The sequence below is a fragment of the Mauremys reevesii genome, linkage group 7, assembly GCF_016161935.1.
Source record: "Mauremys reevesii isolate NIE-2019 linkage group 7, ASM1616193v1, whole genome shotgun sequence".
NCBI classification, from domain to species: domain Eukaryota; kingdom Metazoa; phylum Chordata; order Testudines; family Geoemydidae; genus Mauremys; species Mauremys reevesii.
In genome coordinates this window covers 119,587,605-119,615,346 of record NC_052629.1, presented here as the reverse complement: position 1 = coordinate 119,615,346, position 27,742 = coordinate 119,587,605, and the positions used below count along the sequence as shown (strand labels likewise).

The 27,742-nt window shown below is 46.6% G+C and overlaps 1 protein-coding gene across 40 annotated transcripts in view; it reads right to left on the bottom strand.

Moving 5' to 3' along the window:
* Positions 1-27,742, bottom strand: part of MAGI1 (membrane associated guanylate kinase, WW and PDZ domain containing 1) — a 481,773-nt gene that overhangs the window by 402,433 nt on the left and 51,598 nt on the right. The gene's annotated exons all lie outside the window — the stretch shown is intronic.

The following is a 27,742-nucleotide window of genomic DNA, read 5'->3' as shown; positions in this document are numbered from 1 at the left end:
TCCCCTCATGCTCAGCAGCGTTGTAGCCCCAGGTTCTGTGAGCTGGGCCAGTTTGTTAGGATTTTAGTGCTTGTTAAACTGGAGGATGACACATTGCTTGATGAAAGCCGTATTAGCTGTTGTATCTACAGTAGCAGCTGGAGTCCGCAACAGAAATAATAAAATAATGAGTCACACCTAGCCCTTACCATCAGTAGATCTCAAAGCGCTTTACAAAGGTCAGTGTCATCACCCTCACTTTACACAGGGGGAAACTGAGGCACAGAGCGGTGAAGTGACTTGTTCAGGGTCACCCAGCAGGCCAGTGACGGAGCTAGGAATAAAACACAGGTTTCCTTTAGCTCTTGTCCAGTGCTCTGTCCACTAGGCCATACTGCCTTCCAGGCCTCACTGTGCTAAGCACTGTACACAACACAGCGAGAGAGTCCTTGCCCTGAAAAGCTTGCAATCGAGAGACAAGACAGACAGAGCGAGATGAGTTGCTCACGCTGCAGGCCATTGGTGGAGCCAGGACTAGAACCAGAGTCCCAGTCTCCTGCCCTCCCCACTGGATCACACTGCATCAGTTTTTAATGTAAGTTACTATCAACACTATCTAGGGTTGTCAGGCGCCCGGTTTCCAGCCAGAACGCCGGCTCGAAAAGGGACCCTGGCAGCTCTGGCCAGCACTGCTGACCGGGCCTGGTACTGCGGGTCTAAGGCAGGCTAGTCCCTACCTGTCCCGGCACTGCGCTGTGCCCCGGAAGCGGCCAGCGGGTCCGGCTCCTGGGGGTGAGGGGGAGCAAAGGGCTCCGTGCACTGCCCCAACCCCGAGCACCGGCTCCGCACTCCCATTGGCTGGGAACTGTGGCTAATGGGAGCTGGGGGCGGGGGCGGCTGCAGGCAGGAGCAGCGTGCGCAACCTCCTGTCCTGCCCCACCTGCACCTAGGAGCCAGACCCGCTGGCTGCTTCCGGGGCGCAGCGCAGAGCCCGGACAGGCAGGGAGCCTGCCTTAGCCCCACTGCCTGGGAGCCGCCAAAGGGAAGCCCAAGCCCCAACCTCCTGCCCCAGCCCTGAGCCCTCCCCACCCCCACCCCAATCCCAGAGCCCTCTCCTGTACCCCCAAGCCCTCATCCCCAGCCACAGCCCTCACCCCTCCTACACCCCAACCCCAGCCCTGTGAAAGTGAGTGAGGGTGGGGGAGAGCGAGTCCCTGGGGGAGGGGGAATGTAGTGAGTGGGGAGTGGGGTCTCGGGAAAGAGGCGGGGCAGTTTTGTGCAATTAGAAAGTTGGCAGCCCTAACCCTAGCCAAACCCTACCCCAGGCAGCTGCACACTGAAGTATGTATGTATGTGCTACTGTGGATAATATACATCTGATAAACCCTTAGCACTTACAGTGCACTGCACTGGCAGTACCAGGAAAGGCAAGTGCGTTACGGAGGCCTGCCTCTCAGCATCATGGGGTTAACCCTGAAAAGGTCTTACCAGTAATAACTGTAGCAGAATCATCAGGCCTGCTCGCTAGACTGAAACAGGACTCACATAAGCCTTTGGGGGGGAAAAAAAAAAATGATTGACCAATATCTTTTCAGAGTCAATAGCCTGAAAACGTTTGGCTATAAATTCTAAATACAGAACATGGGGCGATCTGTTTCTGCCACTGCTCTTTACTTGATAAAACAAGCAGCTTGCCAGGGCTGAGTTTTCAGACTGCTAGACTAAAAAGGATTAGGAACCAAATGTTCTTTATTATAAGCTCATACTATGAGATGGTCGAAAAGGCCATTTCATCCTAAGCTCCTATTTTCAATGGCCTATAACTTTTTCAGCAAAAAACTCTCTTTTGCTTGAGATTTCTATCAGATAGTTTCAGCCCCAAGGGAAATTCTTCGAGAACGTCTGAACAAGATCCATTCAGCCATTTGGATTATCAGAGAAGGCATGGAAAACTACACATTTCTCCAGTTTGAGAATGTTATTCAGACAGACACTTACCTTTTACACTCAGCTAACCAAAAATGTTGGGGAGTTTAAAATTTCAGACTTCATACACACAGTTCCAAAGAGGACTGTCTGGTGTGCAGAGTTTGATTTTTAAAATAGTAGAAGAAAAAAGTTATGTTGTAAACAAATGAAAACACCACACTGAGCAGGCACAGGGAACCAATTCCCTTACTGGCTCCGACTCGGCATACAGTACCCACTGATTTTAAGGAGACACCACAGGCCTAGGGTCTACGCTAGAAAGTTGCACTGCTTTAACTACACTGGTGTAGTTAAGCAGTACAACTTCTCTATTACTGACAGTTATATCAGGGTAAAGGCGCTTTATCCCAGTATAGCTATTCCCATATAGGAAGGGAAATCATCAATGCTGGTATAATGCACCTTTATACAGATATAATTATGTCCCTATTAGGGATTTTACCAGGATAACTATTTTGATAAAAATGTCTCACTTCAAAATAGTTATACTGGTAAAACAAAGTATACACCAGACCTCCTTGATGGCCAAATTAGGCATGTGCCGAATTTTAAGTAAATGAATAGTCCCCGACTACTCTGCTGCTTAAGTGCCTTGCTGAATGGAGGCCTGAATAAAGTACAAACTTATTCACCATTCTCTGGTCCCAGTAATTCCTCCTTACACTTGTCCTTAACTCCAGTTCCTCCACCTACCTTAACGATGGTCCCAAACCAGAACTCAGCAAGTCTCCTAGAACCTACAGTTCCACATTTTTTGCAACTTTCTAGGGACTGATGAACTCTGGAGCACCAGCTCACAAGACATGAAGGGTCTGAACTGCTTGTGCTATGATAATGTGTTTACAGTGTTGATATTTAGATCTTAAAAGACAGGAAACATAGGGCCGTGATTATAACTGCGCATCTTTGTTGGAAAGTCCGATGAAGGGGGTGCAGAAGGGGTGCGGGGTACAGGCTCCGGCCCGGCGCTGCTTACCTAGAGTGGATCCAGGGTGGCAGCACCGCGCACCGCGGCCAGAGCAGGCTCCCTGCCTGCCTGCCCTGTTTGAGACCCCTGGTCTAGGTTGACTTGGTCCATTCTCCTCCTGTGCTGAGGGAGGAGTAGATGACCTGGTCAGGTCCCTTCCAGCCCTACATTTCTATACCCTATGTTTACTTTTTGCACCCAAGATATGGAGAATGACTCAAGAGTTCCCTGGGATTTGTAAGAATTTCAGAAGACCAGAATAAGCATTAGTGATGCTCTTGAAGCCAGTGGGACCCCTCACAGGTGCAAGAATCCATGCTGTCTGATCCCCCACGCAGGATTGGTGCCTTAGACACGCCACAGGAGAGAGAGTGTGCTACTGACTATTGCCTCTGTTTGTTGTTAAAACCAGGAACCTTAAGTTTTACAGTTTTCTCAATGAAAATATACGAAAACTAAGTTTGTTGCTATGTACTATGCACAGTCCTTTAGTCAGGACACAACATGAATAATATTAGAGGAGCATTATTTACTCTTTAGGTTTTTACTTGTCAAATTGCTAAAATACACTTAGCTGTTACACACAAAACTGAGATCTACCATCTCACCTTCTGTAGCTGTTCCCATTTTTGTGCAAATTAGAGAGGCGACCTATCTAGGGCTCCTTAACTCTATGTAAAACACTCAAGACTTCCGAAAATACAGGGGGAATATGCCGAGTGGAGCCTGAACAGTAATTCAGTTACAGCCTCCCTTGTTCACAGGCTAATGCAACTGACTGCTTACGCAACACCAAAGCAGAAGAATGGAACAATCCGAATGATAAATAACCACATCACAAGGTCATGGCAATTTAAAGGAAATTTCGGTGTTACCTTTAAAGAGGCAGCATTAAAAAAGCCGTCAACTTTCCAGAGAGCCAAGCAGCAGAGACTGAAATTCAAGGTCTAGAGGATGATTAAATACAAGTGACTTCAATTACACATTCCACTTGCTGAAAGCTAAACTATTTAAAATATGCTGTCCATTATCCATTTTCTCTTTGACACTGATTACTTGCCACTAAACAATTAGCAGCATTTTCTTGAAGGTACAAAACTAAAGGTGTGTAAATCAGAGATAATCAGAAGGTTTAAAAGTTATAAATACAGAAAAGAAAAAAACCCACTTATATTCACCAGTTATTTCTGAAAATATTTTAAAAAGGAGCCAAAGGGGATGGTCTCTTAACTGGAAATGTGTTTGCTTTGTTTTAGATCCACCAATCTATCCGCTAAGTTGGAAGCAGAGCCAGTTTCGACTGGTTTTTCAATGGATCCTGAGTCAGGCATTTGCTGAGTTGTTAGATGGCTTGAGACAATCTAGAGACTTCGTTAATTATGGTGCACAGGGCTCTGCATCCAACGGCTGCATTAGCCGACATAAGAATATCTAATCTGTCTTTCCTTGATAAATATAGGCAGTGACTTCTATGCGGCTACCTTTCAGATTTCAAAGACGGGTAGCTGGACAGAGCACATCTCCTGGAGAGGTGTCATGGCACTTTGCAAAATGGGTGCGACAAAGCTCACCCCTCTGGTAGATGAGGCAAGCAAGGCACAGAGAGATGCCCAAGGTCACAGGCGCAGAATGCGTCACTCCCAATCATAGGCCACCCACTGGCCTTACAGAGTGCTTGGCCCCACATGCAAATTTTGCTTATCCCATTTTCACAGACATGATATAGGGCCGATCATCAACATCTCCAAGCTGTGGCTATGGCAAGACAGCTGCGCTGGCCTTTAGGCCACAGATTATCCCAACCCAGGATATCAAGCTATCGGCGTGAGTAGAGGGCAGAAACGGTGCTGGCTAACATTTGGGGCCTGCTTCAATTTCCAGCAGATTTCACAAACTATTTGTTAGCCTTCAGCCCAGCAGACTTGGTAGGTCGTTTGCTGGCCAAGAACAACGGGGGGATAGCTCAGTGGTTTGAGCATTGGCCTGCTAAACCCAGGGTTGTGAGTTCAGTCCTTGAAGGGGCCACTTAGGGAACTGGGGTAAAAAATCTGTCTGGGGATTGGTCCTGCATTGACCTCCTGCGGTCCCTTCCAACCTTGATATTCTAAATGGAGCACAGGGCTTTGTCCCTGTGCCGAGATCCTTGCTCCACCCCACCCCGCCCTTCCTCCGAAGGCACGATACACATCTCCTTAGCTCTTACCTGGCACTCTTCATCCATCCATCCATCTCCAAGCACTTTGCAAAGGAGGTAAGCCTCATTTGTGCTGATTGGGGAGGAGAGGGGATGTCTGTACCACTTATGCGATCAGGTTGATTTTATGAAACTGCTGTGTTGTTGGATGACTAGTCAGCCATTTGCTATCCCAGACCAGGGAAAATGGACAGCCATTAACATGGCTAGCTCCCATTCAAAAGGGAGCACTGTAGGACAACGGTTAGGCTGCTGGAACGCTGAGCCACTGTCTAAAATGCTGACCAATATCGTCTCCGTGTTTCCTTGCACCCCCGCTCTCAATCTGTTTGTATCCCTCGCCGTAGATTGAAATGCTCGTGGGGGCTGTAAGAGGAGAACCATCGCCTCCTGGGCACGCCTGGTGGCTCTAAAAGGGTCAACTCAGTCCTACATCTCCCAGGTTTAGTAATTTCTTCTACAAAGGCCCTGGCTGGGATAGGTAGGGGAACCCAAGCCCACTCTGACGTTCCCCTGGTGTTATCGGGACCAGTGATCTGCTAGGTCACTCCAATCCTTGACTCTGGGAGCCAGCCTTACCCTGCTCCGCTGTGAGAACCCCCACTTCACGCACAGCCTCTGGCATGCAAGCTGCTCCCAGCGAGGTAAGGGAGCACTTTTGGCCAGCCGCTGCTTGGATTGTGCAACCGAATGACACTATCCAAGATCTCCGGTCCCAGACACAACCCTAGGAACCTCTGTCTTGCAGAGGCCAGTTATGCCTGCTGGACGCTGCAACCTTATATGAGTTCGTCAAGTTAACAAAGAAATTGACATGCACCAGGCTTGCTATCCCAAGGGGAGTCTCTGACACACTTCAAACCAAGCACACTGCTTCAGGTAGAACAAAAAACAGATTTATTAACTACGAAAGATAGATTTTAAGTGATTATAAGTCAAAGCACAACATGTTAGATTTGGTCAAATGAAGTAAAAGCAAAAACGCATTCCTAGCTGATCTTAACACTTCCGGTGCCCTTACAAACTTAGGTGCTTCTCATCAGAGGCTGCCTGGGTGCCCTTCCCCAGGCTCTCCCCTTTGATCAGCTCTTAAGTTGCTTGGGGGTGGTATCTGCAGATGGATGGAAGAGAGAGGAAGAGCATGGCAAACGTCTCTCCCTTTTATGATGTCCTTTCTTCCCTCATGGCTTTGCCCCCCTCCCCTCCTGGGTCAGGTGAGCATTACCTCATCGCAGTCCCAAACTGACTCACTAAAGAGTCCAACAGATCCTTTGCTGCCGTCTAGGCCAGCATCCTTTGTTCCTGTGAGGCTGGGATTGTCCCATAGATTCCCTGATGAGGTGTGAACTGCCCCTCTGCTCCTGGAGAGTTTTGCTTGGGCTTGTTTTAAGCCATGAGGAGACATTTTCAGTCTCGTAACTATATACATGAAATTACAACCTATAACACTACTATAACAACAATGCTCAGTGCATCATGAGTCTTCTTGGTATACAAGTCCAAGAAGAAACCAGGCCCCTGGCCACCAGATCAAACAAAGCACAATTCGGCAGGGGCTGATCCAAGTCGCTTTAAGTCACTGAAGGCCGCTAGAGGCAGCCGCACTGGCGGGGTGCAGGAGGGGCGTTGCCCAAGTAGCAATGCCTGGAGGCGTGACACCTGCCTGGGTTCAGGGGAGGGTTCTCTGGAGCCGACTTCCTACAGCTTTCAGAAGAACGCCGCGCTCATCCCAGCACAAAAGTCCTCAGTGCACAGCAGCCCAGTCACCCCTCCGCCCTGATGAACACTCAGGGCTGCATTAATAGCCATGTTATGGCCACTCCTGTGCAAGGAGAGTAGATGGGGACAGCAAAGGAGGCTAAGGAGGGGCCCCTCCAGTTGGCCTGGGCACTCTGGCCGCTGTTTCCGCATCTATACAATGAGCATAAGGCTGCACCTCATAAGAGCAGCAGGGGAGCGGATATTCTTGGTGAGGCTTTCTGGAGGTGTCACGCACCATACGAAGGTCAGGATTATTTATGGTCCTGTCCCTTGGCCTGAAGTAAGGTGGTTGGCTCACCACCTCCAAACATAATGGGTGGACCTGCAAGGGCTAAACTCAGCCAACGTAGACAGCGGCACCGTGTGGCGCTCTCCTGGCCAAAAAAAAAAAAAAAGCTCTAAGCAATCTAGTTGATTCTCCCCTGAAGTTTGCCAGTCAGATAATAATATATTGATTATGCTGCTTCACGGAGCTAAGAGAAAGACTAATTAAGAGCAGAGATCTTGGGAAAGGAATTTCCAGAGACGATATTTGATTAGGATGAAGAAACTCAACAAAAGTAAGGAGAGACCGAAACAACCCACCCCTGTATCTGCACCACGCACTGTGCCATGCAGTCACAGGTAGTTAAAAACGTTTGCTCAGTGCCCACCGTGTGCATGCAGCAGAGAATCTGGCTGGGAGTTTAAGGGGAGGAGGGAAAGGGAAGTGAAGCACAAACAGAAATGGTGATTCATGATTACAACAAAACTGATCAGACATTTTTCATCATTATAAATAAAAACCAACCACCACCACGAGTCCACAGCAACTGAAGGGAGGAAAACACCAAGGGGGTAAAACAGGCTCAGATGCATTCACAGCTGTCGCTTGCATTATATCCCAACACGTGCAAACAAGATTTTAAGAAGTTTGAGACAGCAGCAATTTCTTGCCATCTGCATCCGTCCCTGATGTTTTGGTGGCCAACCTAGGGGTGGAATTCTTGTCTAAAAGCCACAAGGCAGCCTGAAACAAGGCCATTGGCTTTGACCTCTCTCCCCAAGAACACTGAAGACAAGAGACCCCCCAGCCCAGTGGGAGTGGAGACAACCAGTCGAGCTTGCAAACCTGAACAAACACCACACACCAAACCAACACGCTGGGAGTGTCAGGCGGATGGGCAAAAAGCAGCAGTGAGAAGTCAGCCAGCAGCTAACGAAGATTAGACACAAAAGCTGAAGCACAGAGTGCCCCCTTTACATCCTTATTTGAATAACAGAGTCAAAGGATTTCAGCTCTTGCACTGCCATGCAGGGAACCCCCACCAGGGGACATCAGCATGCGTGTCCCCAGCTGATGGAAACTAACCCCCCATCAAAACACTGCTACGTGGCTTAGGATTGCCGTGGAATCACAAGCCCCTCCAGACGGGTTCCCAACCTTACTGTTATTTCCTACCGAGCCCCTGATTGATAATCACCACTCAGCAGCTCATTTACATGCAATGCTGCCGCTCTGCGCCAGTGCACTTTTAAAAGTTTAGCACCATGTAACAAGAGCAGAAACACAAATCAATCCCCTTGTTCCTCACAGCTGTGGTCTTACAGCACTGTACTTCTCAGGGGCCTGGATCAAACCTAACCAATAATGCCACCTGAGAAGTAAAGCCGACTAAACAGACAACTGCCCAGTTCAGAATGTGGCTCCTTTGTGAGCCCGACACAGTCTGGATCCCACCCACAGGGGGTCCTGCAACTAGTTCCGCAACTCTGAAGTCTTCAAATTAATTATTTCTCCACTAGGGGGCAGAGACACAATTTCTCCTAAGTGAAAATCCAAGTGCAAGAATGACTAATATTAACATGATGATTTTACCAAACCAAACCCCATTACATAAGCTTAGAGTAACAAAAGCAAAATAAACCTACATTAGACAGGGGTTCAAACTCCTCAGGTGCTGTGATGCTCTCAGATGCCTTTGACATGCACAGATTCATAGATTTTAAGGGCAGAAGGGACCACTGTGGTCATCTAGGCTGAGCTAGAAATTCTTGCCTCAAGCCCATAACCATAAAGGGTGAAAACAGCTTTTAGAAAGACACCCAAAGCGACAGAGAATCCATCATATCCCTCAGTTAGATCTTCCAATTGCTGATCGCTCCCAGTGCGAAAAGCGCACCTTATTTCCACTGGGAATTGATCTAGCTTCAGTTTCAAGTCACCGATCTCCTCATGCCTTTGTCTGCTCCTGTAAAGGAGCCCTCCACTATCAGAAAGCTTCTCCCCAGGAGACACTTTTAGACTGTAATCAAGTTACCTCTTGACCTTCGGGCTTGGTAAATTAAATAAATTGAGCTTCTGAAGTCTCTTGTTCTAAGGCAGCTTTTCCAGACCTCAAGTCACTCTTGTAGTCCTTTATCGAATCTTTTGTATCAATAGAAGATTGACTAAGACTAGGTCAGGTGACTCCTTAGCAAATTAACTTACCAAGAAACAGTTTTTGATCATAAAAAAGGTATTACTACCTTCATGGTGAGTCTACAGCAGTAAACATACAGTTACACAAACCCATCTTAGCCAAGTGCCCTGTATCACCGAAGGTAATAATTTTACAAAGCATGCAGCTGCGGGGAGAGATCCTTTAGCATTTCCATTTAGCAGTTTCCCGGAAACCCAATAGATACACCTTCTCATAACACAAGAACTAGGGGTCACCAAATGAAATTAATAGACAGCAGGTTTAAAACAACAAAAGGATGCACTGTTTAAGGAGACACCATCAGTTTGTAATCTAGCCCTTTAAAAAACAAACACACATGTAAGTTTTAAATATTACAGTTTTGCCCAAGTTTCCCTTGCCAATTTCTGTAATTTTATAAATCACTTCTTTTCGGGTCAGTGCTCTCCAGCATATGCAAAGTGCACATTAATTTAAACACAAAAAACCCCACGCAGTGCTGCCCTGAAACCCGCAGAATTCAGACCCAATCTACAACCTCTTGGAGTTTCACTTGGGCCCCCCATCGCTGAACTGGCCGTTGCTTACACAATATTTGTACACTAACTGGCAGACTTGGCTTAAACAGAGCCAAGATTTTTGCTAGTGGGAGAAGAAAGACAATGAAATAATTCTGTGCAGGTGTTTCCTCCCATTAGCAAGTGTTTACTTCTGTAGATTAACACAGCTACATTGTTATGAATAAGGCTTTAGGCTATTAGATGGAGTTCAAAGGTGGAATGTAAGAGGAGAAACCTAGGAATGTTGTTCAGTACCTAGCCTCCAGCACTGAATGCATTTTAACAAATGGGTCGTTGTTTTGGGGCTGCTGTTTCTTTTCCCTGCTCCCCTCTATCAGCCCTGGTTAAGAGGGTTTTTCCAACCCTAAAGTTTCCTGAGGCTTGAGCTTCTTGTACAATGCACAATACAGCAGAAAATGACCAGCAGAGAGTACACTGGACGCTGCCTATGGTGTATGCAGCGCAGGACATGTAGGAGAGTGGTGGTCTATAGAGAGGCACCACAAGGTTATGTCTACACAGGGCTACATTAATGCCAACTGGGAACCTTTTAATTCACACCCACAGCATCCGCACGAGGGAGTTACAGTGCAGCACTTTGGTGCGCACTGCTCTTCACACCCCTGTAGTGCGAACTGCAGGGCAATGTAGACAAGCTCTTAGACTGCACATGGATCATCGCAGGGACCTCATTACCAGAGAGATATTGACATAACGGAGCCAGCACAGACAAGATCAACAGGGTTCGGAGGATGTGTCAGAGACAAATGTGTGTGGTTTGGCTAAGACAAGATTAAGTCACCTGAAGGATGAGAACACCAGAGAGGGACAAGGGATGCAACCATCATCGTCCATGATACCCCTCCCTCTCTTGGCTCAGGGACAGGGGCAGTAGAGGGAGCAGCTGAGCAAATGTGTGTTTATCATCCCTAGTTTCTATACAGAGTCTACATTATAGAAGTCAAGGTGCTCAGAACAGGTGCCAAGGCTCCTATGTCCGTATTTAGGCACCCACATAAGTGGCCTGGTTTTCTAAAGTGCTGAGCGTCCAGAAGCTCTCACTAAAACTAATGGGAATTCATTGGTGTTGAGAACCAGTTAAAAAAAATCAAGCCCCCAATTCAGTTTCTAGCTATGGATTTAAGAGCCAAATTTGTAGGCACTCATTCATGAAAATCTTGGTCCTATCACAGCTTACGTCTTCTAGCTACCCGAGTTCCGTCTGAAGTGTCCTCATGTGCCATATCCCAGAGCAGCACGCGGAAAATAAAATCACAAGTCCATTAATTCTTAATGGCTATAAAACATGAAAAAAAAAATGTTGGCGTTGTCTCCACTTTGAAAGGCAGGTCACGCATGCTCCCATTCAGCTCTGCTTCACCTATTTCAAAATAAATAGGGTGGAGCCTTTTCGCCCGCACACTCTGTTCTTTAGGGAGCTTCCTATACCCTTCTGTATTTTAGATTTGCTTCCATTGATTTCTTTCATTCTTCATTTGGAAAAAAACAAGTGGAATCCAGCACTTTGCTCTCTCTCCCTGGTATCTTCTGATGATTAGATTTAAGGAATGTCGATTTCAAATAACTTCCATCCCTCTCCCCAGTCAACGAAACTAAGAATGACATCCAAATCCTTCTCTGTGGTGTTGCCCAATCACAAATACATGGTAAAATCTAAAGCGCACTTACAATGAGACAAAGAACAAGGGACTGCAACATGCCCCAAATCAGCACGTTAATAATTATAGAACCCCCTCTGTAGAGCTAAACAAGCAATACTGATGAAAACCACTAACGGGAACTGACCTAGAATAGGTCTCTTCCGAAATATTAACTCCCTCCAAGAGCAGCTATGTTTACCAGGTACAAGGAGGGCGGCTTAAAGCTGCATAATATGCTGCCAAACACTGGTTCAAGAGTGTTAGCTGTTTCTTGGTGCTCTGTCAGTTTCATAGGCTTCCCTTCATGGGAGTAATATTATACTATTGAAGTCTTAGTGATGTGGATCCCTCACTAAGGCCTCGTACACACAACAAGATTTGCCAGACAACCCTCCTGGTGCAGTAGCTTTTACTAGACCACCAAAAGCACTTGTATGCTGACATACCTGGGTCCATGCTAGGGGTCTTCCCGGTAGAGAAAAATCACCATCCTAACCAACATTACTATACCAGCACAAGTTTCTAGTCTAGTTTCTAGGGCATGAGAAGATACTGCAGACAAGCAGCATGCCAGTAAGTGAAGCTCTCTACTAGTCTTAGTCTAAGGTAGGGGTGAGCAAACTTTTTGGCTCCGGCTGGGGGGCGGGCTCTGGGATGGAGCCAGGGATGAACTGTTTGGGGTGCAGGAGGGTGCTCTGGGCTGGGATCGAGGGGTTCAAAGGGTGGGAGGGGGGGGATCAGGGCTGGGGCAGGGGGTTGGGGCATGGGGAGAAGCTCGGGGTGCAGGCTCTGGGCAGTGCCTACCTCAAGTGGCTCCCGGAAGCAGCGGCATGCCCCTTCTCTGGCTCCTATGCGGAGGTGTGGCCAGGCGGCTCTGTACGCTGCTCTGCCCGCAGGCACCGCCCCTGCAGCTCCCGTTGGAGCACCAGAGGGGGCCATTGGAGCACGTAGCGGCTGTAGCAGGGCCATGCAGCTGCTTCCGCAGGCCATGTGGAGTGGCCCCCGACCCTGCTCGCCAGCTAGAGTGCCAGAGCAGGAAAAGCCCCAGACCCCGCTCCCCAGTGGGAGCTCGAAGGCTGGCAGGACAGATCCGTTTCACCGGCCGTAGTTTGCCCATCCCAGTCTAAGGTTTCCATTAGAATAAAGACACTCATCTACTTTCTTGCTCTTAATTGGCTGATTGGCATCAATTTAGAGACTTGCTACCGAAACTGATGTGTGTTATAGCAGCTCATAAGGGCCCCACTCAGGGATCAGCACTAGACACTGGATGTGAAATAGAGTCCCTGCCCCCAAAAGCTCCCAATCTCAGCATGCTTGGTTTCAACTCCAGCACATGCCGTGAATTCATCAGCATCTTTGCAAGGAGCTGGAGTGATCCTGAATAACTATTAAACTATCCTCCCTTGTAAATATTCCAAAACGTGCTCAGAAGACTCAGCCTACTGGGGAAAGAATGTGTCTCTCCAATAACAAAGGTGTTTGGAGGATGGGGGGGTTAAATCAACCTCCGAAAGAAGTAGCTATGACTAGTTCCAAATGGATTATTACATGTTTTCTCTGGCACATGGGTGAAATATCAGATGAGCTACACCGAAAATACAGACTTGCTTGCAATCAGAGAGGTAGCAACTTTGCCCTCTGCTAAAAGGGGTTATCTTTAAGGCCACCACATATATTTTTCTGTAGCTTTTGTTCTGTTACAGGATTTGTACTGCATGGTTGTATCAATCATGCAGATGCAGGCACTTTAGGGGAGATGTAAGAGAAATGCAGTTTTGTGCAATTACCAGGAAAAAAAGAAGTGAATGAATAAATATGGGCTTGTCTACACTTAAAATGCTGCAGCAGCACCGCTGTAGTGCTTAGGTGTAGACAGTACCTACGCCTGCAGGAGAGATTCTCCCGTCAAGGTGGGAAATTCACCTCGCCGACAGGCTGTAGCTAGGCTGATGGAAGAATTCTTCCATTGACCTAGTGCTGTCTACACAGGGACTTAGGTTGGCTTAATCACTCTGCTCAGGGGGTATGGATTTGTCACACCCCCGAGCAATGTAGTTATGCCAATCTAATTTTCTAGCACAGACCTGGCTATAACTGCGAAGTCCAGCAGTAGTTTGTGGCTACTGCAAAAGGTGTCCCCCCATCACTGTAGCAAATCCACACGGTAGCTAGGACAACAGAATAATTCTTCCGTAGTGCCTATGCCAGGGCTCAGGATGGCTTACTTTTTCACACCCCTTAGCAACGTAGCTAGGTCAACCTAAATTTTGGGTGTAGACCAGGCCAAAGAGACACTGATTTATTACACATTGCCTTGGAGGCATGGGAGGCCATCGGGGAAGAGAGCAGAGGAATTTTTGGCTCTAAAACATCTTGCCTGAAATTCTGAAACCCAAATGAGTCTTTAAGAGCCCCATTACCTCCACTTGTGCTGCATCTGCAAGAAGGAGTAATTTGAAGGGGCTGACGTTGCTGAGGCTGTCACTGGAAATCCCCCACGTTCCCGTAATACTGATATCAAACTAGGGCTGCGTGGGGACAGAGGAGGGTTGAGGGGAAACAGACCCCGGAACCAGGATCTCTCATATCCCAGGCTAGTGCCCCGATCACAATGTCATCCTTCCTCTCAGACAGTCTCTTACCATGGGAATTTATAACGCTGCCCACTATGGGGCCCTATATCTCAGTTGGAGCCTCTAGTCTTTACCCTCCTCCTATGTTGAGAAATAAATTCTTTTTAACTGTGCGCATCTTCTATTCCGTTCATAAAGTCTAAGAAGAAATAAAAGGAGGAGGAGGATCCCGCAAACCACCGCTCCCAGAACGAGTGGCATCCAGAAAGGAAAAGCAACATGCAATGCTAAAGAAAACCCTGCTGCACTGGTAAGAATAACAAATCTAAGCCTTCCACTGCGGTAAATGAGGCCTTCAAAACCAGACTGTCAAAAACATGATGTTCAAAACTTTGCTGTGTTAAATTTATTATTTTTACCAGCCCTGTGCAGCAAAACATATTTGAACTTTAATCAATTCCTGACAGGCTTATATAAACATTATAGGAATTTTGTCCACTGGCGTATTTCTTTCTCTCAAGGCTGTAATAAATATGTCAGTTGCAAACCCCATTAGCTCTTTCTCTATCATCTTGCTGTCTCAAGTCACTGCCTTTATAGTGGCAATACAAATCCCTTTAGGCCTCCACAGTCGTTTTTACACACAGAGTAATTAAAGGCTGGGCACATTGTCATGTTTTAATTCAACAAAGAAAAAAGGTACTTTTCAGCTATTCTGAATACTGCTGAGTGGGTCCCACACTGATATTACCACAGTGGAGTTCCTGGAGTTATGTTGCTGGATTTCCTGGTTTCTTAGTCGAAGGGGAATGTCCAGATGAAAACAGCCACCGTATCCCACGTTTTCAGAAGTCGGGCACAAGTCATGGATGCACACAAATACTTCCTGACATATGCGTGGCCAAATCCCACTGGCCAGCACCCTGGGCAAACAGGACAGGGTGTGTGCACTTTAGCATGCACACTTGTGGACAGCTGGGCTCTTACCTAGTTATAAAAGGAGAAAACAATCCCTTTAAGTGATACCCGTGGAAAATTCACAATTTGAAGAGGAATTACAGTGTCAGAAATAGCCCCATCACTTTTTCCCCTTCCTCTTCTCCACTTCAAGCATCTGTTTTGTGCTCCCCTCCTGATCCTCTCCCCCCATTCTACCATTCCCCCTCGATTTCATCTGGGGCACTGCAAGCTTACTCTAGCAATTAGACTTGTCACTGTGAAAATACACCTGCTCCTGCTTCAGTGATTCAAGCCTCAATGAAAGGGCATATTTTTGAGTGTCAGAACTACAGGCCAGCAGTGTTCTACAGGACACCATGATTTTTCAGGAACCAACCCATGGTCTCGCTCAGCAAATTCTCCAAAAATCCCCAACCTTAACTGAGGATACGAAGATGGATTGTGACTGACGTTAACTGGACTAGAGCCTGGGCTGAAGATAGAGTCTTGCATTGAAAAGAGCAAGATAAGTGACCCCGGGGGGTATCGAGTACTGTGTTTAAATTTAAATCACACTCTAATCTGGAGTTAACCAGTTATGCAAATGGTTGCCCTATTTACAGTTCATTGATTGCAATAGCTTTTTAAAAAAATTACAGATTAACTAGAACATACGTAAAGCACTTTACTGAACTCAGACTGCTTCATGTTTCAAAAGGTCCTATACTCAGACAGTCTCCTCCTCCGCTCCTCACCATTCAGGAATGATGCATGTAGTTCCTTCCAAAAGCAAATGGCATCATCAGAAGTAAATTCATGCCATTTGAAAAGCGCGCGTGGTGTTTTAATATGGCATTGTGATCACTTCAATGACTTAAGACTTAGAACCAGAGGAGCTTTAGACAGCTCTCATGTGAGCACTGCAGGAAAAGCACACAGACCAGGCACCAGCAGGTTTCCATTTTCACAACAGGAACCTAATAAAGCAGGTGGAGTGCGCCCCACTGAAGAGGGTACCCCACTAGAACAATAACCCTTGCAGTTAAGCACCGGCACCCTGCAGCAGGCTCCTCATAAAGGGTGGGTTGCACATAAAATCTACAGCTGGTCAGACATTTTCCAGTAAAGCTGCTCCTGCAGGAACAGATCCATTTTGACAAAATTTAATTTGGGGGGGGGGGGGGGAATGAAACAAAGCCTTTCTATAAAGGTTGAAACGTCCCATTTTGCCTTATCAGAATGTAATGTTTCTATTTGTTATTTTGAAATGTTATTTTGCAAATTATAATAAAGTCAAAATTGGAATGAAACATTTTCGGTTTATCAAAATGGAGTGTTAACCTGAAATGATTCGCATTCCCCCCCCCCCCAAATGTCTTTTCACAAAAAATTAACAAAAAATTGCTTCTGATTTGGAACTACCACCAAATTTCAGAATATCAGAATTTCCCATGGAACAGAAAATCCAAGTTTCAATCAGCTTTAGAAAAATCTCTTATAAACTGACATTTGATAAATGAACACAGATGTATATTTTAACCCACCCATCACTTACATACGGGGCTGGCAGTTTCTCCTTAGTGTTCTAGCAGTTTCAGCTTATTGTCTTTGTAATGGATGTTCACATATAGGATTCTACGAATCATTATCAAATGAGTACATCATCCTCTCTCTGTCTTTGGTCTTTTTAGATTATAAACTCCAAGGCAGGAATCGTGTCTTTTTTCTTTTATTTTTTTAAATATTTAACTACAATGCCTAGCACACTGTAGATTCTACTAAGACTTTGTCTATACTAAAAAACTAAAATTGATTTAAAAATTGATTTAAATAAGCTGGTGCAAACCCATAATGTAGATGCACTTTAATTTATCTCAAGATAGTAACTTACCAATGCAAGTTAAACCAACCTAAGCAAGAATTAAACCAGTTTATCTGTGTCTACGTGAGGGTTTGTACCAGCTTGACTAGAGCAATTTTTAAATTGATTTAAACTGCTGCACTTTACTAGTGCAGACAATGTCCAAGAGCCGTTGTATTAAAGGCTACTCAGACAAGTGAAGTAAATCCACATCTGGTTTATGTTACAGCTGCCATCTTTGGCCAACACAGGGACTGAAGTGGGTACCTCTAGAGCAGGGGTCTCAAATTCAAGTGACCACGAGGGCCACCTGAGGACTAGTACATTGGCCTGAGGGCCGCATCACTGACACCTCCCCCCCGCCTCCCTCGGCCCCGCCCCGCCTCTTCCCACCCCAACCACTTCCCTGAAATCCCCACCCCAACTCCGCCCTCTCCCTGCCCCCAGGGGGTGCAGGAGGGATGAGGGGTGTGGCAGTGGATCAGAGCAGGGAGTCGGGGTGCAGGAGGGGTGCGGCAGGGGGCTCAGGGCAGTGGGTTGGGGTGTGGGGTGCAGGAGGGGGTTTAGGGGAGGGGGTCAGGGTATAGGGTATGGCGGGGGCTCAGGGCAGTGGGTTGGGGTACAGGAGGGGTTCGGGGGGGGTGAGCTCTGGCCCGGTGTGCACCGGGGGCAGGGCAGGCTCCCTGCCTGTCTGCCCTGCACCCGCGCCGCTCCAGGAAGCAGCTGGAACGTGGGCGAGGAGAGGCACAGGGGTGTGTGTTGCTGTTGCTTCAGGCACCGCCCCAGCATCTCCCATTGGCCGGGAACAGGGAACTGCGGCCAATGGGAGCGGCTGGGGGCGGTGCCTGAAGCAACGTAAACACACACCCCTGCGCCTCTCCTCCCCCACGTTCTTTCCTCTTCCCGGAGCAGCGCGGGGGCAGGACAGGCAGGCACGGAGCCTGCCCTGCCCTCACTGCGCACCAGGCCAGAGCCACTCTAGGTAACGCTGGGGGCTGCAAGGAGCTTGTGGGCCACAGAAAATAACCTCGCGGGCCACGTTTTTGAGACCCCCTGCTCCAGAGCTAAGCACATTAACCTCTACAGCTTGAGTCCAAGAGCCAGGCTGCAGCATAGCAGGGCTGGAACAAACTCTGATCCTCTTCAGAAGGGGCACACGGAGGAGAGTGAACATTTTGGATGTGACAGATCAGCGTGCATCCCTGCCAAAAGATTTCCCAGCAAGAGTTTTGAAAAATAAGGTTGGGGTGAAGTTTAAGATCATTTTAATAAGATCATTTTAAACCTGCATTTTCATATTCTTTATGAAGTTTCTCCCATAGAGACATCCCTGCTCCATAAAGCTCCAAAATCAATCTCAGCATTCTTAGCCATCCAGTTACGATGCCATTCCACAGCAGCGAGTTTTCTCCACTAAGATTATCAAGGCCTGAGCTTCCCATCTTGAAAGTTAACCACAGGTTTCAAAACTTCTGCAGCAACGATAGGCTACACAAATATGCAATCCAGAGACTATAAGGATCACTACTCATGTGCACTGATCCACAGAGACAGCAAGGGGAAAAACCTGTAAAATTCATCTGACAGGGTGAAAAATGAAAGCCAAGTGAAACAACACAATCTGTCAAAAGAAAACACAACAAGAAACCCTCTGGAAAAAACAAAAAAAAACCCGCAGCTCGAGTGAAAGTTTCTATTAAGCAACAACTGGTACACTTTTTTCTGGAGGATAACCAGGTAGGTATAGTTGCCAGACGGCACACTGGATATACTTTAAAAAGGTATCAGGGAAGTATCTAATTTAGCAAAGAACCTAAACACAGACAGTGGCTCATTTCCACCTCGCACTGAAAAGAGTTGTCAAAAAGTTTACACAGCTCCTATTTTGCTTGCCAACAGGCTCCAAAGTATTTGCACCCCACAAGTTCTCTTGCAGGTTTCACCCCTTCCCTCTGGGCTATTTCCATTTAAGAAGAATTCGATCCATATCGCCTGACCCTGCACCATATGCCTGTCCCACATAACAACATGCAGAATGCGGAGTTAAAGGAAATCCCTCTCTGTACCAGCTGGGCATTATTTGGAAGGCAGTTTTTCCCCCGAAGTTGGCAAGGCTTCACGAGAGCTTCTTAGAGGGAGAACGCAGGTTGAGCTCTGGGGAATGCCACTGACTTCTCATCAGCCAAATAAAATTTACTATGTTAGCTATGCAGCATAGGGAACTCTGGGAGCTTTGGCATCTCTGAATGGGAGCACTCGATAGTTTCAGTTGGAATGTAATTCTCCCTAGCATTGTGATTTTTTTGTAGCTACCATCTCTGACAGTACATGTCCACTGTAATACAGTACATCCAGAGCATGAGGACTGATCAATCTACAGCATAAGTATTCAGCAAAGCTAAAATTAAACTATAAAGCAGAAATATGAACTGAACACCAGCAAGGCGGGAAGGAGAATATGGTCTTCTCAGCAGAGTCAGAAGTCTCCATTTAAGACCACCACTACAAAAATATACGGTAAGGAACGGTCACTCTCTGGCAGGGATATGGACTGGCTGGCCCATTACAAGGCTCCCTCAGCACACAAGCTCATTGTGTGGATGCAGTCATATTAGTATACACCCCTTTATACCATTATAGCTATTCCCTAAGAGGGGAATAAGTTATACTGGTATAAGGCACTTTCACACGACTAACTAACTATGTCCACACTAGTGTAATTATATTGACTGAGCGGAGTGGTAATGAATCACACCCTTAACTGACATAATTAAACTGGCACAACATCTGTCTATAGAAGAGGCTTAAATGGGGGCTTAATGTTGTTTAAGTCCTTGGGGAAAGAGGATCCGCAGACAGTCCCACAAAACTAAGGCCTGATCTACTCTACAAAGTATTGCTGGCATGGCCATCCTGGCTAGGAGTGTGAAAAGGCACATGCGCGCACACACACACATGCACGCACACACACATGCGCACAACTGGCAAAATCCCTGGTGTAGATGCAACAGAAGAGTGCTTTTGTCGGTGTAGCTAATGTCGTTCCAGGAGGAGGAGTAGCTCTCCCTGCAGAAGGACTCCTGTCAGCATATGCTCTCTCCCCACTAGGGGGCTTTGTCTGGTACAGCTATACCAGCCTCAAGGCTCTGTAGTGTAGACAAGCCCCGACAAATAGGCAGCTTCCAGAATATGGTCTTGTTCCCCTTTCCCCCCCGCGCACACACACAAAACCCCCATTTTCTCCTTCTTCTTCTAGCTTTCCCTCATATACTTCTTGCATTTTCTTCCACCCACTGTACCACCACATTCCAACCCTATCGCCCAAGCTGTTCCACACACCAGAGGAGCTCCCATCGCTTCCACCTTCCCTTCAGTTACTAGAAGACCCAAATTAACATGAGGGAGGCAAGCAATTATATATATGGAAATATAAGCAGCATCCAAGATATGCTAGGTTCTTTAGACGGATTTTAATTTCTATGGTCCAGTGGTCATCTTGGCATGCAAGAGTCTGATCTTGCAAGAGACTCCATTAAAATCAGACCTCTATGCCTACACAGAGCCCCTTAACTGTAATGGGGCCCCATGTGCACTCCGAGACCAACCTGCACAAACCTTGGACTTGGGACTGCAGAGAAACAAGTCAGACAAAAAAAAAAATCTGTTTATTATGGAAATGAAGTTGCCTTTTTTTAAAAAAATTTCCCCATAATTATAAGCCCTCATGTTCTCATTAGCATTTCTGTAATACCGATTCCTAGAGTGGGCATATTTGTATCTGTATGGAAGTACTTAACCACTGTAGTTTATGTAAATTTGGGAACGGCATAATCTCCATACCAGTCTATGGCTAAGATATACCAGTATAACTGCATTAACACTACAGCTTACTCGGTATAGCTATAATAGGCAGCAAAAATCATAGCCATGCGAGTATAACCTTACTAGTGACCTCAGAGGCCAATCATGCAGTACACCTTGAACTCCTAATCCAGTTTGTCCTGAGCTAAATCATCAAGGCTGATTGATGGCTGTTGAGGTGCAAAACCTTTAGTCAAACTCAACCGTTTCTTCCACCTTCCTCACAAGCCTGGTACACAGGTATGCTACACATGGCTTTGCAGGTTCACGTCTGCCATGATCACACCGCCCTAAGTGACAAGACAGGAGAAAGTGCAGGCTTTGTTTAACAGGAGATCTCTGAGCAGATCTCCTTATAACAAGCACAGCAGAGTCTGTCAGAGAAGCTAGCAGATTAGGAACACCAGCCCAGCAAAGGCTTAGCATTTTAGTCCTTTCCTGGCACTCTTCCCCCTAGTACATAAAACCCTGCAAACCAGCGAGAAAGACTGTGTGCAAGCTCTCTTCACACGCTGCCCACCAAAGAGCACGTTTTGAAATATATTGAGTGTCTGAAACATCTGCCTGTCTGGAATCAGCTGTACGCCGTCTCATCATGAGAAAGACTGAAAATGTTTTAGTCACAGGGGAACCTGTAGCCAGCACCACTGGAGTCTAAGCACTAGTGGCAATGATAATGAAAGAAAGCTCTGGGTAGCTTTAAAGTTGAATTAGAATCATGACAACTCAGTCTGTGACTCATTCAAGCAGCTTGTCACAACAATCAAGAGAGGTTGCTTTGTAAGATTCTAGAAAAATCCATTCACCCACGGCCTGCAAAGAAATGAATCGGTGCATAAATTAGTGATTAATGCATTAGACCAGGACACGAGAGAATCACAATTTATTCCTGGTTCTCACACTGAAAAGTCCCTAGGGATCTAAGGGAATTAGGTGCGTAAGCCCGGAAAGCCAAAATCTCAGCCAAACCTCTCTACGACCCAGTTTCTTCAACTGTAAAACGGGGCAGATACTAATTTACAAGGTAGTTGTGCACCTTAGTTCATTAGTATTTGCAGATTGCTTAGGGGGGGGGGGATCTATAGATGGAACGGTTTATAGTATCAGAAAGCACAAAAATGGTTTTAAAGCAAAATGAGTATGAATATTAATACATCAAAAACAGTCTCCAACATTTTCTTAGAAATTAGAAAAGAAACCTCCGCCCATTATAAAATGTAATTTGAAGACAATTTATTTAAGGGACAATAAAGGAACTGCCGTGCTTAAATGGCCGAATGGGACACTGCCAATGTCCTTCCTCCAGCAATGCCCAATACTAACAGAGAAGCTTCAGGAGGTAGCTCAACTCTTACTTCCACACTCAACAGAACATCCCTGATCAACTATGGCAATAGGGAAAAGTACTGCATGTGCCACTCCTGGGGGAATTCTGTGCACAATATTTTAAAATTCTGAAAAATTCTACAAATTTTATTTGTCACAACAACACTGCATAATCACACCAGTTTAAATTATTTTGGTAATTTATTGCAAAATACCTGTCAGCAAGTATGTCTGTAACAATACGGACACACACAAAAATTCCCCCCGGAGTAGAGAGTTAAAGAAACCCCTATGCCAACCTACTTCCTGTTTCTTTAAGCTCTCCCCACCCTCCAGGCCCAGCTGGGGGGCCAGATACCTGCATCCCCCTCCCCCACAGGACCACAGCCACAGGGACTCCCTTGCCCAGATACCCACATCCCCTCCACACCAGAGCCCAGCTGCAGGTTCCCGCCACCCCCCAATCCAGACACCCACCCCCCTCCCCTCCAGAGCCCAGCTGTGGGGTCTCCCCTTGCTCAGATACCCGCACCCCTCCCCACCAGAGCCCAGACATCCACCCCTCTACCCCCCAGAGCACAGGGATCCAGAGCCTGATGCTGGGTTCCAGGCTTGCACAGAGTTTCCTGCACATCAATGTCTCCTCCCCTCAGGGTGTGCGGGGAACTGCAGCTTCCAGGAACCTTCTAGCTCCTCCCCCGTTTCCCTTCTATGTGCAATCTGGGCCCTGCTGACTCCAGAAGCCCCTAATGGCAGTCAGCAGCACTGCAGCCCATTTCTGTGGGGGAAAGGAAATTCTGCGCCAAAAAACATTAATTTCTGCAAAATTCTGCATTGCGCAGTGGCGCCGAATTCCCCCAGGAGTAATGTGCATGCATGCGTGTTTCTTCTCCGCTCCCCAGCTAGCCATCTATTTATGCCCTGAAACAAACTGGAAGCAGATAGCAGCCTCTGTAATTTATATTCTGGTGCACAGAAGGTATCACAATGGCTAGAATTCTGGATATATTCATATTAAACAAAATAAATGTCTCTCATTTCCTGGGATAATTTATTTTTCCATATATGTAGGATCTAGCATCACCTCTTCTTTCTTATTGACTTGAAATTTTATAGCCTCGATATCTTTATTTTAAATTGAATGTATTTGTTCGTTTTATGCATCTTAGAGCATAGAGTATTTTCTCTTGACTGTCACAGTTCTGAGATGATAAATAACTGGAGAGCAGTTGTCACATACATCATGTTTGGCAATACAGAGCTTTGTTAATATAGACATAAATGGGGACATCTTCACTCTATTTTCATTCCCCACTCAACATGAAATCAAACAAAATGAAAAGTGAGGATATATCAGAAACAGCATCAGAGATAGAAAACTAGAGCACATAAAGCTTTATATTTCTTCTCTGAATTCAGAGATTGTTTAAAATGCAACAAAATAAGTAAAGTATAATCCAAGGGGCACAATGTTGTCAATATAAATTTGTATTTTCCCCCCTCAACAAAGGCAGCTAAGGAGTGAGTTTCTGAGAGAAATACAACATTCCTCCTTCTCAACAAGCCTTTTTAAAGTTCAGGTTGTTTTCTCTCTGTTATACTTTGACAGAGTTTGTCGGGTAAGAGAGGAATATTTTCCCAACGAGGTAATGTATAGGTCATAGAACATGTTTGCATTGACAATTGCAAATACCATATTTCATGAGTCCCCGGACTCATCTGAAGCGTACATCCTCCACAGTAAATGTAGCTCAGTTGTACCTAAAATGCACCTCAAAGTCTAAAATTCAGCTGCAGATCAACTACTTTCAGTCAGGAAAGCCTATTGGCCTAAGTTTTCAGATGTGATGAGCGACTTGGGTTCCTGAATAAAGACACCTTTAAAGGGGCCTAGTTTTCATAAAGTGCTGATCACCCACCCTCTGAAAAAAACTGACCCTTCTAAAAACCATCTCATGTCTGGACACAAAAAGAGCCAATCAATATCACCAACCACTTTGAACCTGAAATTTAGGCCACTGGTTTCACCAGCACTTGCGGGTTCTCCACCATGTCTGTGCAGCTACAAATGCAAACACATAGAAGGCAGCAATCTTCCTTCTCTTTGGCACCAGTTCACACACATTCCTCTTCCTCCTTCATTGTCATGGGTCTGAATCCCCATTATCCAAGAGCAGGAGGAGCTAAATCAGTCAGACACAGACTCAGATATTTATAATGGAAGAAACAATCGTAGGTCCAACCACAGAACTCTCCCCATCTCATCCAGACCTAAGAGATACCATTGCCTCATTTCACTGACTGCCACCCACTCCGCCCTCAAGAAATTCAGAATTCCTGCACCATCTCTTACTTTTCCACACTAACTTGTTTATGGCAGTAAAAAAAAGTTTGCATGGAACAATTCTTTACTAATATTAAAGATCTCTCTTTGCACCAGGCCCCTTTTAGATCAGTTTTAATGTAAGGAGACTACAATTTCACAGCAAATCCAAGCTGTGTCTGCTTTCAACTAGCATGGTTCCTCTAGCTAGGAGAGCACACAAAAGATCACACTCTCAATTTAACCCCTAGCGGTCAGGCTAGGAATTGGACAGCGAACAAGCTGCAGACAAGTGTCCATCCATCCTCAGTGACTGGATTGCAGCGCTTCTGCATATAAAGTACCTTGCTGGCACTTCATCTGCTTTCAACCCTGCATTTGGCAGAGAGCAGCAAAATCCACAACTGTCCCACTAGGAGAGATGGAAATTATCCATCTTTATCCTCCTTGATGTGCAACAATCCTAAAGAATGCAAGCTGTTTGTTTCATTTAAGCCTCATGCTGGGGAAAAAAAAAAAGAAAGAAAGTCTGTTTATCTGCCAGCCACCTTCCTCCTTCCAACTTGTTTATTTCTTCTCTCGTCTCCATTTTTCTGTTTGCTTCCTGTGTTTAATGTATTCAAATATCCCCATGTCCTGTTTGCGATGGCATCTTTATTTAGGAGCACAGTCCACCAGGTTGTACGCTTTCCCCTTGCCTTCAGAAAGCAGGCTATGCCCAGCGGGAACAACCGATTATAGATAATTGTGCTTGGGAAAAACAGATCACTGAAACCAACTGGAACAATGAGAGAGATGACATTGGGTTTGTACTGGCAAGAGCAAAGGACAATGGGCCAGTGGTGGACCTGCCAAGAAAGAGGCAGGGCAGGGCTCACCAACCACTGGCTGGATTGCAGCCAGTTTAGCCATTGTTTTCCTTTGCAAGTTGAAATCATTCACAGCTGTTTAGACCCAAAATTTGCTCTGGAAACAGCTTGTTGCAGGCACGCCCCAAGTGACCACTTAAAGTCCGCACATGCAGCTTCAACTAGAATGCCGTTTGACCTTTAAAGACAGTCACCAGCAGCCACAATATTTTTGCTGGGCCTTTCGTGGTCACAACTTTTCACAATATCTTCTGGTAGCATCCTACCATAGCCATCGGACAAGCAGCAACTCCAGAGTGATTGACAGGAGGTGCTGTTTCAAAGTGGAGAGGAAGGGAGAGCAAATAGCAATAGCCAGAAATATCAGACAGGACGATGCTACCGGATTTAAAAAATGATGAATACGACTGAGAATGGTAGAAAAGCGAAGGAAGAAAAAGTGCAATTAACCCAAGAAGAGACAGTATGAAACTCAGAGATTTTTAATGTATGTTGAGCATTTGAGGCATGTAGTGCAGGCACTCCTAGCCCTTGTCTACATGATAAAGATGTACCAGTTAACTTAAGGTATGAGTTTAAACTGATTTTTTTAGTTAAGCTGGTGCAAAGTCCAGTGTGGATGCTCTTATTTCATAATACCACCTAGCTCTTAGACAGCACTTTTCATCAGAAGATCTCGAAGCACTTTACAAAGGAGGTCAGTATAATCATCCCCTTTTTCAGATGGGGAAACTGAGGCACAGAAAGAGGAAGTGGCTTATCCATGGCAGGCTAGTGGCAGAGCTGGGAAATGAACCCAAGTTGCAGGCCAGTGCTTCATCCACTATTGGGAACAGGTTTAAGTCACATTCAAATAAGCCACTCAGACTAAAACAAGGACATCCACACAGGGTTTGCACTAGTTTAAAAAAAACAACAAACTAAAATCGGTGCCACTTTTTCATGTGGGTCTGATTTCAGAGAGTGCTGGTTGCAGAGGAATTAAAGACGGGAACTCGAAAACGCTTTAGAACTTTTCAGGTTTATTAAGAAGTTGCTTGGTGGCCTCCACCCACTTCCTAACACGTGAGAGCACGTTTGGAAAGGGGGTGTTCCCCAGAAGAGCAGTTCTCAACAGGGGGTCCGCGAACCCTTTCATGGGGGCCACTAGGTCCTGTGGCTAAAACCCAGAGCCCAAGCCCCCCCTGCAGGAGTTGAAGCCCCAATCCCCAGCACCCCCTGCGGGGCTGAAGCCGGGAGCAGCTGGGCTGAATTCCAGAGCCCCGAGCCCTGGTGCTCCCCATGGGCCACAAGCCCTGAGCCCAAGGCCAGAGTTAGGGGGAGGACAGGGATGCTGCCCTCGCCACACACACACACACACACACACACACACCCCCGCCCCAAAGCTGCAGAGCAAGAACAGGGCAGACCCAGGGCAGCCACACACACACACACACCCTTCCACCTCCTCCTCTCCCCACCCCCTGGCCAGGGAGTGCGGGACAGCTGCTGCTCTCTGGCTGGTGCCATGGGGCAGGCAGCCACCTGGTGCAGGGGACTGAAGCTGCTCCTCAGCTCCCAGCCCCGTTTGCTCCCACAGAGGCAGTCGGTAAGAGCTGCCCGGGCAGGGGGACCCCGCTCCATGGCTGGCAGAGCCCTGGAGGGCAAACAGGAACCGCAGGGGAGCCCTCCCGGCACAGCCCCCAACTACCCCCCTGCCTGCACAAAGCCCTTAGCTACCCCTCACGGCGAGCTGAGCCCTCTACCTTTGAGTTAGAATTTTTGGTTTTGTGCCCCATCCCTCCCGTGCCCAGACAGGCTGGGTGGCCTGTTGAGGGGAGTCGGGGGGGGGGGGGAGGTGGCGCTCCTTCCCCAGACCCCGCCATGCAGAGCTGGCTGGAGCCCCGCTGGCCCTTGCCCACCCAAAACAGAAGTCAAACGACACCTATGCCCGAGCCCCCTCCTGCCCCAGAGCCCCTGCTCCCCCAACTGGACCCCGGAGTTTTTATAGCATGTTGTGGGGGGCATCAGAAAGAAAAAGGCTGAGAACCCCTGCCCTAGAACATTGATCCAAACCCTTTCAGGCAAAAAAGGGAATTTCACTTCACTCTGGGTACTTTTCATTTAAAACTAGGTGGTCGTCCTTCCCTTCCCATCCCCCATCCCTTTTAAATAATAACAATAAAAATTAAAATTAAAACAAAACCCACCCACACACTTAGAACTTCAAGACAACCTAAAAGCAAATCCTCTCAGCTATTTAGGGCTGCCAAAAATGAAAGCAAAGGAAGCCACAATGCAGAAGTTCACCTCTGATGAGGCTATAGAAAACGATGATCTTGTCATGGATACCAATAGACAAAAACCAGAAATGGTCTGTATATCATGTCACATTCCTATGTCACTAAAAAACAAAATTGAAACTGACAGTCCTTGTTAATAATAGCATGTTATGT